General features: G+C 42.2%; 1 long non-coding RNA gene across 1 annotated transcript in view; it reads left to right on the top strand.

Moving 5' to 3' along the window:
- Positions 1–17,132, top strand: part of LOC140200023 (uncharacterized) — a 41,865-nt gene that overhangs the window by 11,093 nt on the left and 13,640 nt on the right. The window contains exon 2 of the long non-coding RNA XR_011886546.1: positions 3,850–3,904. This is a non-coding gene — a long non-coding RNA (uncharacterized lncRNA). The remainder of the gene's footprint in view (positions 1–3,849; positions 3,905–17,132) is intronic.

The following is a 17,132-nucleotide window of genomic DNA, read 5'->3' as shown; positions in this document are numbered from 1 at the left end:
GGAGACCATCTGGGAATAGCAGGTACAAAAGGCTTGCTGCCTGGGGAAAGAGCTGATCTCATCATCAGACAAAATTCAGTCAGGATCTCAATCACATTGCATATGCCAGTGTAACAGTGACAATGATTAAATGCCATTTCTGACATAGAATAGTGGATTATCATCTCCCCAGTTCAAAATATAAGGCTGTCTTTATGAAAAGACTACGTTTTTATCCTTTTATCTCTTGGGGTAGATGAGCTTGCTCCATTTGTAAGCCACTTTTGCCCGATAAGGTGCCAATTGAAAGCTCTGTCAGATCCTGAAGCCCATTATCTAATGCAGTATTGAAGGAATGACCACATGTCAAAGATTCATAAGCTTTAGAATAAAGGTTTCTGGACTCTACATTCAGTGGCCATTTTATTAGGTATACCTGTACACTTGCACATTAATGCAAGTATCTAATCAGCCAATCGTGTGGCAGGAATTCAATGCATGAAAGCATGCAGACATGATCAAGTGATTCAGCTGTTGTTCAGATCAAACATCAGAATGGGGAAGAAGTGTGATCTAAGTGACTTTGACTGTGGAATGATTATTGGTGCCAGATGGGGTAGTTTGAGTATCTCAGAAACTGCTGATCTCCTGGAATCTTCACGCACAACAGTCTCTAGAGTTTACAGAAGATGGGACAAGGAACAAAAAAAAAATCCAGTGAGCGGCAGTTCTGTGGGCGAAAATGCCTTGTTAATGAGAGAGGTCAGAGGAGAATGACCAGACTGGTTTGAGCTGATAGGAAGGCGACAGTAACTCAGATAACCATATGTTACAACAGTGGTGTACAGAAGAGCATCTCTGAACACGCAACACATTGAAGATTGAAGTGGATGGGCTACAACAGCAAAAGACCATGAACATACACTCAGTGGCCACTTTATTAGCTACCAAACTGGCCACTGAGAGCACGTTTATAGGGTGGTCAGCTGCTCGAGCCGATTTGCCTTTCAATTGGATCACTGTTGATATTACCTCAACATTACATCGGCATGCTATGTTGAAGCCCAGAGTGTGGTAACACATGTGGCCTGCCCCAGCACAATCCTCGGCCTGTGTTGGTTGTTGGTGCAAAATGGCGCATTTCACTGTACTTTTCGGTATTTCAATGTACAAAGCTAATCTTAAATCGTGTTTCACTGAATTTTTTCCCCCTGTGGATGACATCTTATCTACAGCAGGCTTTGAAGACAAACAGGGAGATTAAGGCTTAGATGCTTCATTAGACAGTGCCAACAGAAAAATAGCTATTAACTAGCCCTTCTTCCCACTAAAAATAAATGATGTTGGGGTTTCATTGGTTTATTTTTGCTGTTTAATATTGTAATATGTACCGAGGTGCAGTGAAAATCTTGTTTTATGTGTCATCCCTACAGATCACTTCATCACATTTGTACATTAAGGGACAAGGAAAAACAATGGCAGTGTGGAATGTGTTACAGTTACAGAGAATGGGCAATGCAGGTGTAAGACCATACATGGTAGATGAGGTCAAGAGTCTTATCTTATTGTACTAGGGAATCATTTAATAGTTTTACATAATCAGGATAGATGCTATCCTTGAGTTAGTGTAGTGGTTATAACAATGCTTTACAGTACCAGGTGACCTGGGTTCAATTCCTGCCACTACCTGTAAGAAGTTTGTACATTCTCCCTGTAACCACATGGGTTTCCTCCATGTGCTGTGGATTCCTCCCACAGTCCAAAGATGGACCGGTTAATTGGTCATTGTACAATTAGCCCCTGATTAAGCTAGGTCAAAATTGAGGCAACAACACTGGTGCCAAGCTGTATCGGTGCTTGCCCTTCCCTTGGACTACATCAGTGACGTGGAGAAGGGAAACCCGCTGCATGGGCAACAGCCAGTTCTTCAAATCTTCCCGCCCAGGCTTGCGCCCTGGAGAGGACGCAGTCCACCAGTGGTGTAAACCCATGATCTTTTGGGATCAACGGCTGCCTACTAAATTGGGGCAGAACGGTTCGTAGGGCCTGAAGGACCTATGCTGTGCTGTTTCTCAATAAATAAATAAATAAATATATTCAGTTTTTTAAAAATCTCCTGCCTATTGGAAGGGGCGGGGCAGTGAGAAGAGTGAACATCTCAGGTCAGTGGAATCTTTGGCGGCTTTACCTTAGCAGAGGGAAGTGTAGTCAGAGTCCATGGAGGGAAGGGTGGTTTTTGTGATGTGCTATGCTGTGTCCACAGCTCTCTAAAGCTTCTTTGCAGTCCCGGGCAGACCAGTTGCAGTACCAGCAGCGGTGGAACTGTGCAGGATGTTTTCTAATGTTAAGAAACTCTGGAGTTATCAATGTCGGTAGAAAATGTGTCATCCACAAGAACAGAAATTCATTGACACCATGTTGAGCTAATGATCTATTTGAAAGGATGTGACCTGCATGGACTTGCTGTGGGTAATAAAGTTGCCAGATCTATTTTCAGGTCATTGACCTCTGTGTCCTGGTAGCATCATCTATTGGAGTCGTAGCACGTTGAGCTACTTCTGAATGATGGAATAAGCCACTGTCTTCTTTAACTAAGGTGCAACTTGGAATCACTTTTGTCTCCATTTGGGTAGAGGTGTTCTTGTTCTTGTGAACCTTTCAATGTTCTAAACAGGAAATGTAAGTATGGATTGCTCCGAGGCTGTGCGGAGAGATGATGGACTCGTAAGTGACTGGGAACATGGTAATGTCAGGGTATGAAAGACAATTGAATTGTGAATACTTCCTTCATCAAATAGACCTAAAGGCTTTTTGCCATTGCCATCTGATGACCTCCTTTTGTGACGACCTTCTAACCTATTCAAAGATCAATCTGACCCCTCCATCCAATATACACCTCCATTATCCACAATACTGTGCCAAAGTCTTAGGCACATATATATGGAGAGGGTGCCTAAGACTTTTACACAGTACTCTATTTGTCAAAGTGGAGCAGAGAGCTAGTTTGTAAATCTGGCGGGAGCAAAGGATGTTGAGAATGGCAAGGGTGGAATGCCATGGGAGGGGTGACAGAGAAGGAGTGCTAGGGCAGGGACTGGCCTGGATGCCGACACACCCAGCCCTGAGACACCAGGCAGGGTCAGTTGATTCCAAACAATCAGTTTATTGATCATTACAGAATATCTCTCTGGTGCTTCCCACTCCCTCCCTTCTCCCTTCCCCTTTTCCCAACCATGATTCCCCTCTCCCTGCCCCCTTCCCACTCTCAGTCCACAACAGAGACCCATATCAGAAGCAGGTTTATCATCGCTCACATGTTCAAGAATTTTTTTTTGCGGCAGCAGTACAGTTCCCAGTATTTATTATAAGTTTTTAAAAATTATTGTTTACATGACTTGTCTTCCTTTGCACATTGGTTGGTTGTCAGTGTTTATGCATAAATTATTTATTTATTTAGAGATGTAACGCGGTACAGACCCTTCTGCCCCATTAAGCCACACTGCCCTGCAACCCACCTAATTACATCTAATTAATCCTAGCCTAATTACAATGACTAATTAACCTACTAACCGTTCCATCTTTGGCCTGTGGGAGGAAGCTGGAACACCCGGAGGAAGCCCACACGGTTATGAGGAGAATGTACAAATTCCTTACAGACGGCACCAGACTTGAACTCTGAACTCCATCTCCCTGAGCTGTTGCACTAATCGCTTTGCTGCCGTGGCGTTCCATTCTATTCTATTGTATTTCTTTATTTTCCTTTAAATATCTGCAAGGAAATGAATCTCAAGTATATGGTCACGTGTATGTAATTTACTAATGAATAAAATTTACTCTAATCTCCCTATTTGTCCTCCCATTCTTCTGTAGATGATGTGTCATTCACAAGAACAAATACGTGGTCATTTCTTCAGTACTGCACTAGGTACGTGCTTTTCATTTTTTTTTTTGTAAATCCTATTGTAAAACCATTAGACCGTAAGATGTAGATCATTTGGCCCATCAGTTCTGCTCCGCCATTTCACCATGGCTGATCAATTTTTTCCTCTCAGCCCCAATCTCCTTCCTTTTCCCTGTATCCCTTCATGCCCTGACCAATCAAATATCTATCAACCTCTGCCTTAAATTTACATAAAGACTTGGCCTCCACATTTGCCTGTGGCGACGAATTCCACAGATTCACCACTCTCTGGCTGAAGAAATTCCTCCTCATCTCTGTTCTAAAAGGATGCCCCTCTATTCTGAGGCTGTGTCTTCTGGTCTTAGATTCTCCCACCATAGGAAACATCCTCTCCACATCCACTCTATCAAGGCCTTTCACCATTCAATAGATTTCAATTAAGTCAACCTCATTCTTCTGCATTCTAGAGAATACAGGCCCAGAGCCACCAAATTGTATTTCTTTATTTTCCTGTAAATGCCTGCAAGTATATGGTGATATAGATGTACTTTGATAATAAATTTACTTTGACTATCTAAGAGTCTCTTAAATGTCCCTAATATATCTGCCCCTACCACCATGCCTGACAGGGCGTTCCACACATAAAGAATTCCAGAGGTTTACTTGATGTTCCTAGAATCTGCCGTGGGAGGATTAGAGTAATAAATCGAACAGCATTTCCCAAGGGATCTATGTGGTTTGGGTCAAATCCACAATAGATGCAAACTGTGAAATAATACTTATGTCAGGAGACAAGTGCTAGGTACCAGACAGGTGGAAGAAGAATTCATTATTTTGTGTGATGTCTAATCTAGATAGCTTGTACTTTCTTTATCCCCTGCTGATGAAAACACACAAGTGGCAACAGGCTGAAAGAGAAGTGCTGGAAAACTTGAAGAGATATAAGAGAAATACACCAAAATTACCTTCCCCATGAGCAAGTTAGCAACTATAATGATGAGCGTAAACGATTGCACAGGTATAACATCCAGCAGGTTCAAAAATCCCCATCTGGAATTATTGTCACATGTATCAAGATAGAGTGAAAAAAGAACTTTGTTTTACATGCCACACATACAGTTCATTGCATCACATCAGTACATTGAACTGGTACAAGGGAAAAGTAATAACAGAATATACTGTTAGACACTAGTAGCAGAGGAAGTGCAGTGTAGCAGAAAATAAGGCGCCAGACCATGAAGCAATAGATCGCAAGGTCAAGGGTCCATATTATCATACTAGGGAACTGTTCAATACTCTTATAACAATGGGACAGAAGCTGTCCTTGAGCCTGCTGGTACATGCTTTCATGCTTTTGTATTCCCAGCCCGATGGGAGGGGAGACAGGAGAGAATATCTGGGTTGGGTAGGGTCTTTGATTATGCTGGGATGCATGAAGTATAGACAGGGGCCGTGGGAGGGGGGCTAGTTTTTGTGATGTGCTGAGCTGTGTCCCCTACTCTCTATAGTCTTTTTGTGGTTGCCATACCAACACGAAAAAAGAGTGGCAGCATGGAGAAACGTCTCTACCAAAGGAGATTAAGGCGTCACCATTGGGCAAGGGTTGGCACCTGCTTAGCCCCTCAACCCCCCACTCCACTCGGGGTCACGTGAAGCCGTGAGAGTAGGTGGTGGATGGTCATATGAGCAGCTGGTGTAAATCGTAAGTCCTGATGATGCAACCATTGACACCAGGCAGACAATCTCTGAAGAGTATAGATAATGGCTGGGGTCACCCATCTTGAAGAAGGCAATGGCATCTCCTTACACACTCCTTTAGACTGTATCTCCTTACACATTCTATTAGACATCTCCTTACACACTCCTTTAGACAGCATCTCCTTACACACTCTTATTAGACAGTATCTCCTTACACACTCCTTTAGATAGTATCTCTTTACACACTCATTTAGACAGAATCTCCTTACACACTTCATTAGACAGCATCTCCTTACGTACTCCATTAGGTAGCATCTCCTTACATGCTCATTTAGACAGAACCTCCTTACACACTCCTTTAGACAGTATCACCTTGCGCATTCCTTTAGACAGTATCTCCTTACACACTCCATTAGACAGTACCTCCTTACACACTCCATTGGACAGTATTTCCTTACATACTCATTCAGACAGGATCTCCTTACACACACAGACAGCCTCTCCTTACACACTCATTCAGACAGTATCTCCTTACACACTCATTCAGACAGCATCTCCTTACACATTCCTTTGGACAGTATCTCCTTGCGCATTCCTTTAGACAGTATCTCCTTACACACTCATTCAGTCAGCATCACTTTATACATTCTTTCAGAATCTCCTTACAGGCTATTGATATTCATCATCTCCTTTGGATGGAACAGATAAGTATGTTTTTTAACAGACCTTCAAGAGAAGACATTGTGTCTTGACTGCACTGATTCCGAGTTTCACACATGGGGCTCAATGGCTTTGTGCCAGTAGCTGCCTGCCAAGTTTGTGCTTGGCATTTCTTCTTCATGACAACCTATTCCATTTGAAGCAAACAAGGAAATAGAGATGTTAACAGTCTTGTTGTCTTGATGGCTGTGATGGTAATAACCATATTACAGCTTCCTTCACTTAATTTCTCTCAGTGTAGGCTTCAGACTTATGAACGACAAGAAAAATATTACCACTTCTCCTGTCTGGTTGTATACCTTAACAGTGCAGTCAATCAGTCCTAAACTTGAAGGCAGCATCTTTTCAGTGAGTACACTTTCTCTATGCATTAACTAGCTTATAGTTTAATGGTACAGCCAACACACTTTTCGTCCCTCTTCCCTCCGGGAGAAGGCTCAGGAGCTTGAAGACTCGTACGTCCAGATTTGGGAATAGCTTCTTTCCAACTGTGATAAGACTGCTGAACGGATCCTGACCTGGATCTGGGCCGTACCCTCCAAATATCCGGACCTGCCTCTCGGATTTTTTGCACTACCTTACTTTCCATTTTTCTATTTTCTATTTATGATTTATAATTTACATTTTTAATATTTACTATTGATTTGTAATCCAGGGAGCGGGAAGTGCAGAATCAAGTATCACTGTGATGATTGTACGTTCTAGTATCAATTGTTTGGTGACAATAAAGTATAAAGTACTTTATCAAATGCTGCCTGGGTCACACTTGAAGCACGTTTGTTATGTATCACGTTGTATGATGTGGGAAATCAAACTCTTTCTGTGACTGATTGTTTTTAGCAAATTTTTTTGGCAGAAGTGTTTTGCCATTCCCTTCTTCTGCGCAGTGTCTTTACAAGATGGGTGACTTATCCATTTTCATTACTCCTTAGAGGTTGCCAGGCATCAGTGGTTGCATAACCAGGAATTATGATATGCACCAGCTGCTCATATGGCCATCCACCACCTGTTCCCATGGCTTTCAATGTCCCTGATCGGGGGGGTGGTGATGGGAGGGATGGTAGGTTAGTGGAAGGAGGGAGCTCCTTACACCTCTTTTGAATCTCCAATCCACCACACCTGAAGTACTGAATGCAATTCTGGGCACAGATCTTTTAAAATATATAGTATATGAGGGCCCTGAAGAGGACTCAGAAACTATCCAGGTGAATGAAGCTGAGATTCAATCTTTGAGAACAGAAAGTTGAGGGGAGGTTTGTCATGACTGGTTCAGATGGGGTAAGAAGAGGAGAATGTTCCCATTAGTGTTAATTAATGCTGGTATTTATGTATTTATGCATATTTTAATCCATACCGTACTTTTAGCTTTATTTTATATAATTCTTCATTCTTTATTTGTTGTTTGTTTTTTTGTTGTATGTAGCACCAACTCAAATGACAGTTCTCAAATGACAGGGCTAGGCAACCGTGGCTGACATAGGAAGCTAAGAACTGCATAAAAGCCACGGAAAGGACATATGAGGCAGCAAAAGTGAGTGGGATGTTGGATGATTGGGAAGCTTTTAAAATCCAACAAAAGGCAACTAAAAGAGCCACAAGAAGTGAAAGGATGAAATATGAGGGTGGACTAGCCAATAATATGGAACAGGATACTAAAAGTTTTTCCAGTTATATAAAGAGTAAAAGGGAGGTGAGAGTTGATATTGGACCACTGAAGAATGATGCTGGTGAGGTAGTAATGGGGGATAAAGAAATAGCAGATGAACTTAATGGGTACTTCATGTCTGTCTTCTCTGTGGAAGACACTAGCAGTGTGCCAGAGGCCCACGAGTGTCAGGGAGCAGGAGTGAGTGCCATTGCTACAAAGGAAAAAGTGCAAAGCAAACTCAAAGGTCTTAAGGTGGATAAGTCACCTGGGCCAGATGGATACATCCCAGAGTCCTGAGAGAGGTTGCTGAAGAGATAATGGATGTATTGGTTATCATCTTTCAAGAATCACTTGATTCTGGCATGGTCCCGGAGAACTGGAAGATTGCAAATGTCATTCCATTCTTTAAAAAGGGAGGAAGGAAAAGAAAGGAAATTATAGGTCAGCTAGCCTAACCTCAGTGGTTGGGAAAGTGTAGGAGTCTATTATTGAGGATGAGGTTTCAAGGTGCTTGGAGACTAATGATAAAATAAGACAAAGTCAGCATGGTTTCTGTAAAGGAAAATTTCGTCTGACAGATCTGTTAGAGTTCTTCAAGGAAGTAACAAGCAGAGTGGACAATGGATGTCATTTACTTGGATTTTCAGAAGGCGTTTGATAAAGTGCCACACATGAGGCTGCTTAACAAGATAAAATCCTGTGGTGTTATAGGAAAGATTCTGGCATGGATAGAGGAATGGCTGACAGGCAGGAGGCAGTGAATGGGAATAAAGGGGGCCTTTTCTGGTTGGCTGCCAGTGACTAGTGGTGTTTCTCAGGGGTCAGTATTGGGACCGCTGCTTTTCACATAGTTTGTCAATGATTTAGATAATGGAATTGATAGCTTTGTGGCAAAGATTATGGATAATATGAAGTTAGGTAGAGGGGTAGGTAGTGCTGAGGAAGCAATGTGATTGTAGCAGGACTTAGGCAAATTGGAAGAATGGGCAAAAAAGTGGCAGATGTATAGTGTTGGGAAATGAATGATAATGCGTTTTGGTAAAAGGAACAATAGTGAGGACTATTATTTAAATGGGGAGAAGGTTCAAACATCACAGGTGTAGAGGGACTTAGGAGTCCTCGTGCAAGACTCCCAGAAGGTTAATTTACAGGTTGAGTCTGTGGTACAGAAGGCAAATGCAATGTTGGCATTGCAAGGAGGTAATGCTAAGCCTTTATATAACACTGGTCAGGCCGCACTTAGAGTATTGTCAACAGTTTTGCCCCATGTCTCAGAGAGGATGTGTTGTCATTGGAGAGAGTCCAGAGGAGGTTCACGAGAATGATTCCGGGAATAAAATGGTTAACGTATGAGGAGTGTTTAGCAGCTTTAGGCCTTTAGAACAGAGGACTATTTTTTAGCTAGAGTGTGGTAAATCTGTGGACTGCTCTGCGACAGACTGTGGTGGAGGCCAAGTCCGTTGGTATATTTAAGGCAGAAGTTGATCGTTTCCTGATCGGTCGGGGCATCAAATGATAAGGCGAGAAGGCAGGTATGTGAGGCTGAGTGGGGTGCGGGATCAGCCATAATGGAATGGCGGAACAGACTTGATGGGCTGAATTCTGTTCCTATGTCTTATGGTCTTATGGACTTGACTCACCACAGCAAATTCCTAACACATGTAAATGCATATATGGCAAATAAAGAAGATCCTTGATTCAAGTTCCAGGATACATAAACATAAGTTATTAGGGAATGTGTCTGATTCTACCTCCACCCCAGGCAGCATATTCCAGACATTCACCACTCCCTGTGTGAAAAACTTGCCCCTCATATCACCTTTGACCTTTCCCCCTCTCACTTTAAACGCATGCCCTCTGGTATTAGACACCTTGACCGTGAGAGAAATATGCTGCCTATCCACTCTATCTATGCCTCTCATAATCTTATAAACCTCTATCAAAAGTCCCCTCAGATGTAAAGCAAGACATCAAAGCCTGCAGTGAAATGGGTCGCTTGCTTTAATGACCAGTACAGTCCAAGGGTCAGCTGGGGGCAGCCCGCATATGTCGCCATGCTACCAGCACCAACATAGTATGCCCACGAACTTACTAACCCTGACCCATACATCTTTGGAATGTGGGAAGAAACTGGAGTACCTGGAGGAAACCCATGCAGTCATGAGGAGAATATACAGACTGGCTCTGGGTGGTGGTTGGAGTAGGACCAAATGTACCTGGGATGGGGTTGGACTGGTGGTGTATTTGGAAGATATGACTGCACCTTCCAAATTCATCATCTCCTCTGTTGGAAACTACTGTTTTCTTTAATAATACTTTTTGTAAGATCTGTAATTGTTAGAAATTCATGTATTTTTCCCACTCACTGGCAGAAAGTGGTACAGCAGCTAAACTAACGGTTTATCACCTTCCTCATTGTTCATTGGCTAAGTAGTCACACATTAGTCACGTGATGCAATTGTTTTAATTATTAAATGCATCCCTATCTGAGGAATTTCCCTTAGCTTATCTATAAAATTGATATATTTTTCAGAGGCGCCATCACATAAGAACATAAGAAATAGGAGCAGGAGTAGGCCATCCGGCCCATCGAGCCTGCCCCGCCATTCAATAAGATCATGACTGACCTGTCCATAAACTCAGCTCCACTTACCTGCCTTTTCCCCATAGCCCTTAATTCCCTTACTATGTAAAAACCTATCTAACTGTATCTTAATTATATTTAGTGAAGAAGCCTCAACTGCTTCCCTGGGCAGAGAATTCCAGATTCACCACTCTCTGGGAAAAACAGTTTCTCCTCATCTCCATCCTAAATCGATGTCCCCTAGTTCTAGTCTCACCTACCAATGGAAACAAGTTTCCTACTTCTACCTTATCTATCCCTTTCAAAATTTTATATGTTTCCATAAGATCCCCTCTCATTCTTCTGAATTCCAGAGAGTATAGTCCCAGGCGACTCAATCGCTCCTCATAGGTTAACCCCTTCATCCCTGGAATCAACCTAGTGAACCTCCTCTGCACTGCCTCCAAAGCCAGTATATCCTTCCTCAAGTATGGAGACCAGAACTGCACATAGTACTCCATTTTGGCTTCTTCGTTATTCCTTTGTCTTAAAGCCCTTAGCATCGCTTCTCAGCTCCTTTTTAGTTTGCTTAGAATTCGTACGTTTGTTTGTACTGAAATTTTTGAATTAAGACTACTCTTCATTCTTGACTTCTGGAAGAAGGGTAAGGATCAGGAATTAAATGGAGATCAAAGAGTACCAAATCAAAGAACAAAGGTAGAACGTACTTGGGAAGGGCACCACCTTTATGCTCCCCTTTCGAGCTGCACACCATCCTGACGGAAATAGGCTCCCACTACTTGAAAATCATTGGATTCATATCTTGAAACTCTAGACGCAACATCTCATGATTGAGATTTGCTTCACCAGAAGGAGCACAGCATTCAAGAAGGTGATTCACCTTCTCAAGGGGCAAGTAGACAAGCACAAATTAGAAAAACTGAGTTAGCTCACACAAATGCTTTACATATTCTAAAATTGTAAATTTGTACAGGATTGAAAGATACTATATTAACTCATCCTCCTCCGCAGAAGCCCTTTGCCCAGTTTTGCATTGCTTAGATCATTCATGAAAAAAGGGGTCATTTTACTAATTAACTTTTTCTTTTAATGAGAAAGCTATCAATGACCGTATACCAGGGAAGACACAGACTATGAAATCAATTATGATTAGAGTTCCAATGAACTGAATAATTATATGAAGGTCTTTGTAGGAACCTGACTTAAATTGGTCTAATTATGTGTTTTTTAGCATTATAACTGCATACCCATCCTCACTTCTGTACAGGTAGTGATGTGAAATTAATATTCAAAGCAATCAATAAGAAATTTAGATCAAGGTACCAAACTGCCATATTAAAGAGAACTATGCATAATGAGAACTAATTTTCTGCTTCACCAAAATATACAATCAAAGTGAAAAATTATTGCCACAACATCTGGAAACTACACCTGTACCTAATATAGTGGCCACTTTATTAGATACATCTGTACACCTACTCTTTAATGCAAATATCTAATCACTCAGCCAAGTGGCAGCAACTCAATGCATAAAAGACCGACATGGTCAAGAGGTTCAGTTGTTGTTCAAACAAAATGACAGATTGGGGAAGAAATGTGATCTGAATGACTTTGACCATGGAATGAATGTTGGTGCCAAGTGGGATGATTTGAGTATCTCAGAAACTGCCTGATCTCCTGAGATTTTCACACACAACAGTCTCTAGAGTTTACAGAGAATGGTGCGAGAATGAAAAACAACATCCAGTGAGCAGCAGTTCTGTGGTTGAAAATGACTTGTTAATGAGAGAGGTCGGAGGAGTACGGCCAAGCCAGTTCAAGTTGACAGGAAGGCGACAGTAACTCAGATAACTACGTATTACCATGTGGTGTGCAAAAGAACCTTGAAATGGATAGACTACACCAGCAGAAGACCACAGGCGTATACTCAGTGGCCAGTTTATTAGATACAAGACTTAACTAATAAAACGGCCACTGAGTATAAGTAACTTGGATTGCGTTTAGGAAATTAAACGCTCCCCATGCACTTCTAGAAGATATTACTGAATCATACCATGGAAATAGTTTTTTTCGCTCTCAATGATAGGCATCCGTTAGTCTCATGAGACCATGGATTTGCGCCTTGGAAGGTTTCCAGGGCGCAGGCCTGGGCAAGGTTGTATGGAAGACCAGCAGTTGCCCATGCTACAAGTCTCCCCTCTCCACGACACTGATGTCGTCCAAGGGAAGGACACTAGGGCCGATACAGCTTGGCACCGGTGTCGTCGCAGAGCAACGTGTGGTTAAGTGCCTTGCTCAAGGACAGAACACGCTGCCTCAGCTGAGGCTCGAACTAGCAACCTTCCGATCACTAGACTGACGCCTTAACCACTTGGCCATGTGCCAACACAATGATAATCGTTCTCAATGATAATTTTATAAGAAATAATCTTTTCTTGGTGCTCAAATCAACTTCTTGAGTAAAGCCTCTGGGAGGAGAAATTTCAGCCCCAGGAAAGAAAATTGTTGAATAAATTAGTAACACAGGAGATTCTGCAGATGTTGAAAATTCAGAGGATCGCACACGAAATACTGGAGACACTTAGCAGTTCAGGCAGCGGCTATGGAAATGAATAAACAGTCGACATTTCGACAGAGACCCTTCATCAGGATAGACTGGATGCTTGGCAGTTTTGTAGGGTATCTTAAATAAGAAAGTTGGTTTGGAGAAGGAATTTTAATGCTTTGGTAACTGAATGTATTACCACTAGTGGTCTTGTTATTTTATCCTTTAGAACAGAAATGAGAAGTAATTTCTTTAGCTAAAGAGTGGTGAATCTGTGGAATTCATTGCCGCAGAGCTGTGGAGGCCCAGTATTAGGGTATATTGACAGCAGGGGTTGATAATAACGGGGGTCAAATGTTACACGGAGAAGGCAGGAGAATAGGTTTGAGAGGAATAATAAATCAGCCATGATAGATAGGTGGAGCTGACTTTAGGGGCCAAGTGGCCTTAACCTGCTCCCCTGTTATACTAAGGTTGTATAAGACATTGGTGAGGCCATATTTGGAGTATTGTGTGCTGTTTTGGTCACCTACCTACAAGAAAAATGTAAATAAGGTTGAAAGAGTACAGAGAAAATTTGCAAGGATGTTGCTGAGTCTGGAGGACTCGAGTTATAAGGAAAGATTGAATAGGTAAGGACTTTATTCCATTGAGTGTAGAAGATTGAGAGGAGATTTGACAGAGGTATACAAAATTATGAGGGGTACAGATAGGGTAAGTACAAGCAGGATTTTTCCACTGAGGTTGGGCGGGACAACAACTAGAGGTTGTAGGTTAAAGGTGAAACATGAAAAGTTTAAGGGGGACATGAGGGGGAATATCTTCACACAGAGGGTGGTGAGAGTGTGGAGTGAGCTGCCAGCACAAGTGGTGCATGCAAGCTCAATTTCAATGTTTAAGAGAAGTTTGGAGAGGTACATGGGTATGGAGGGCTATGGTCATGATGCAGGTTGATGGGACTAGAAAGATTAATAGTCAGCATGGACTAGATGAGCCAAAGGGCCTGCTATAGTGTTCTACGACCCACTACTATATGATTGGCTATGATGGAAGTTGGCAGTTTGAATGGTTCGGCATGGACTAGATGGATTGAAGGGTCTGTTTCAGTGCTGTACTTTTCTATGAATCAATGACTCTGTATCTCATGGTCTGGGAGTCACTGGGACTATCCATTCCTCTTCATAGATGCTGCTGAGTTCCTCCAGAATTTTCTGTAAATAAATTAGTAAATGGGTTTATTATTGTCACTTGTACCAAGGTGCAATGAAGAACCTGTCTTGCGTATTGTCCATGCGGATTCTTTCATTACAGCAATGCAATTGGTTTAATATTTATTCTGTGCTAAATTGCCAATTTATAGCCTTGGCATAGCGATAAGAGGATTCAGGTTGCTGCACTGTGGATTGTCTGCAAGATGCATTGCCAAAAACTCTGCGGAACAGTTCCAAGTCTACACCTCTACTGCCTCGAAAGGCAAGGGTATCAGGGCACACACAGCCTGATAAGGTGCTGCAGGCAGGTACTCACACAATATTTAATAATGCACTTGAATCAGCCAGCATTGAAGAGTGTGAACCGAGTGATGGTAAATGGACTGGTGTGCACTCAGTGGCCACTTTATTAGGTATAACTCCTTGTTAATGCAAATGTCCAATCAGCCAATCATGTCGCAGCAGCTCGATGCAAAAAAACATGCAGACATGGTCAAGAGGTTCAGTTGTTGTTCAGACCAACCATCAGAATGGGGAAGAAATATGATCTAAGTGACTTTGACCGTGGAATGTTTGTTGCAGTCAGACGGGGTGGTTTGAGTATCTCAGAAACCGCTGATCTCCTGGGATTTTCATGCATATCAGTCTCTAGAGCAGGGATTTCCAACCTGGGGAACATGGACCCCTCAGTTAATGGTAGGGGTTCAAATAACTGTTTATTGCAAGAGTGGTGTGCAGAAGAGCGTCTCTGAACACACAATGCATTGAATCTTGGAGCGGATGGGCTAGAGCAGTAGAAGACCACAGACATACACTCAGCAGCCTCACTCTTAGGTACAGGAGATACACAGAATACATAGACGTGGGCGGTATGATGAAGGATGGCATTGACTGCTTATTCCTTTCCATAGATACCTTCTGACCCACTAAGTTCTCCGATGTTTTGTGTGTGTTGTTCTGGACTTTCAACATCTGCAGAATCTCCTGCGTTTACAATAGCTTAGCGGTTCCTACAAGCGCTTTACATCTCCAATGATCACTAATTAGGGTTCGATTCCCACCTCTGTCTGTAAGGAGTTTGCATGTTCTCCTCGTGCGTGCATGGGCTTCTTCTGAATGCTCCAGTTCCAAAAACAGACTGGTTAGAGTTAGTGAGTTGTGGGACATGCTGCGTGGTGCCAGAAGCGTGGTGAAACTTGTGGGCTTTTGCCAGCACAATCGTCATTTAATCTGGTTTGATGCAAATGCCACATTTCACTGTATGTTTCGATCTTCCGATGTATATGTGACAAATAAAGCTAATCTTTAAAAAAATCTTAGAATAGTACAGCTTTCTTCAAAATCAATCCAGTCAATCCCATTCAACTGCATAAACACAAAGAGATTCTGCAGATGCTAGAAATCCAGAGCAACACACACAAAATGCTGGAGGAACTCAGCAGGTCAGACAGCATCTACGGTTGATTACATTTATATGATTTGGTATATTGTCTTGTGACTTTTAATTTTGTTTCATATTTTTATGACTATATTGATTTATCTTTACAATCTATGTAAAGCACTTTAAGCCTGCATCTTAATGTATGGCAGGTGCTCTAGAAAGTTATTATTATTAAAATTTCATTCAGTACAGGAAATGAAGTCTCTCTAAAGCTGTGTATGATGTATCCTAGATTTCATTACTTGTACTCCAAGCATTTTTTAATAAAAACAGAGTACTGTTTTTTTTAAATTCTTAGGCAATTCATTACCTCTCCTGGAGAGGGTCCAGAGGAGATTCACAAAACTGATCTCAGGAATGAAAGGGTTAACATATGAAGATAGTTTGATGGCTCTGACCCTGTACTCACTGGAACTTAGAATCTGATTGAGAATTATTCAATATTGAAAGGCCTAGCCAGAATGGATGTAAAAAGGATGTTTCCGATAGTGGAGAAGGTAGGGCTGGAGGGCACATCCTCAGAATACAAAGTCATCCCCCTGGAACAGAGAGAAGAAGGTATTTCTTTAACCAGAGCGTGGTGAAGCTGTGGAATTAATTGCCACAGACAGCTGTGGAGTCCAAGCCATTAGGTAAATTTAAAGCGGCATTTGATAGACTTTGATTAGTCAGGGCATCAAAGGGTTCAAGCAGAATGCAAGAGAATGGAGTTGAGAAGGATGATAAATCAGGCAGAATGGAATGGCTGTGCAGATTTGATGGACTGTGGCCTAATTCTGCTCCTATGTCTTATATCGGTATGTTCTCAAGCCTATTTCAATAGGTTCTTAGGCAACAAATGAAGACAGTGCAGGAACTGCCAGCTGCTGCAGATGGGCATGTGGTGCTTGTCAGGACACGTGGTACATTCCTGCTACTTCTTGTCCAGAGCTTGTGCATGCTCCCAGCACATGGAGTCAAGGTTCTCAATGATCTCCTGCATGCTCCTTCTCCATTTTAGCTGTCACAAACCATGCTGACATTCCCTAAGGTTGAAGAAGTCATCATAATTTTTCAGCTATGTGAACCTTCTTGGATCATCTCGCTGATTAAATTTTTTGCAGTGAAGGAGCTCAGTTAGGGTATCCTAATTAGGGTAATCCACAGCTGGGTATGGAAACACCTAGGCTCAGGAATGGAAGCGTCTACAGAAACTGTTGGATATTGCCCTGTCAATCAAAGGTGAAGCCCTCCCCACCTTTAAGCATATTTACGTGGAGCGTTTCCACAAGAGAGCAGCAACCATCATCAAAGACACCACCATCCAGGTCATGCCCTCTTCTTGCTGCTGTCATGGCCAGGAGATGCAGAAGCCAGAGGTCCCATTCCAGGTTCAGAAACAGTTATTAACCTAGAATCGTCAGTA

This window comes from Mobula birostris, chromosome 7, assembly GCF_030028105.1.
Source record: "Mobula birostris isolate sMobBir1 chromosome 7, sMobBir1.hap1, whole genome shotgun sequence".
In the NCBI taxonomy this organism is placed as follows: Eukaryota; Metazoa; Chordata; class Chondrichthyes; order Myliobatiformes; family Myliobatidae; genus Mobula; species Mobula birostris.
This window is presented reverse-complemented; position numbering and strand designations above follow the sequence as displayed.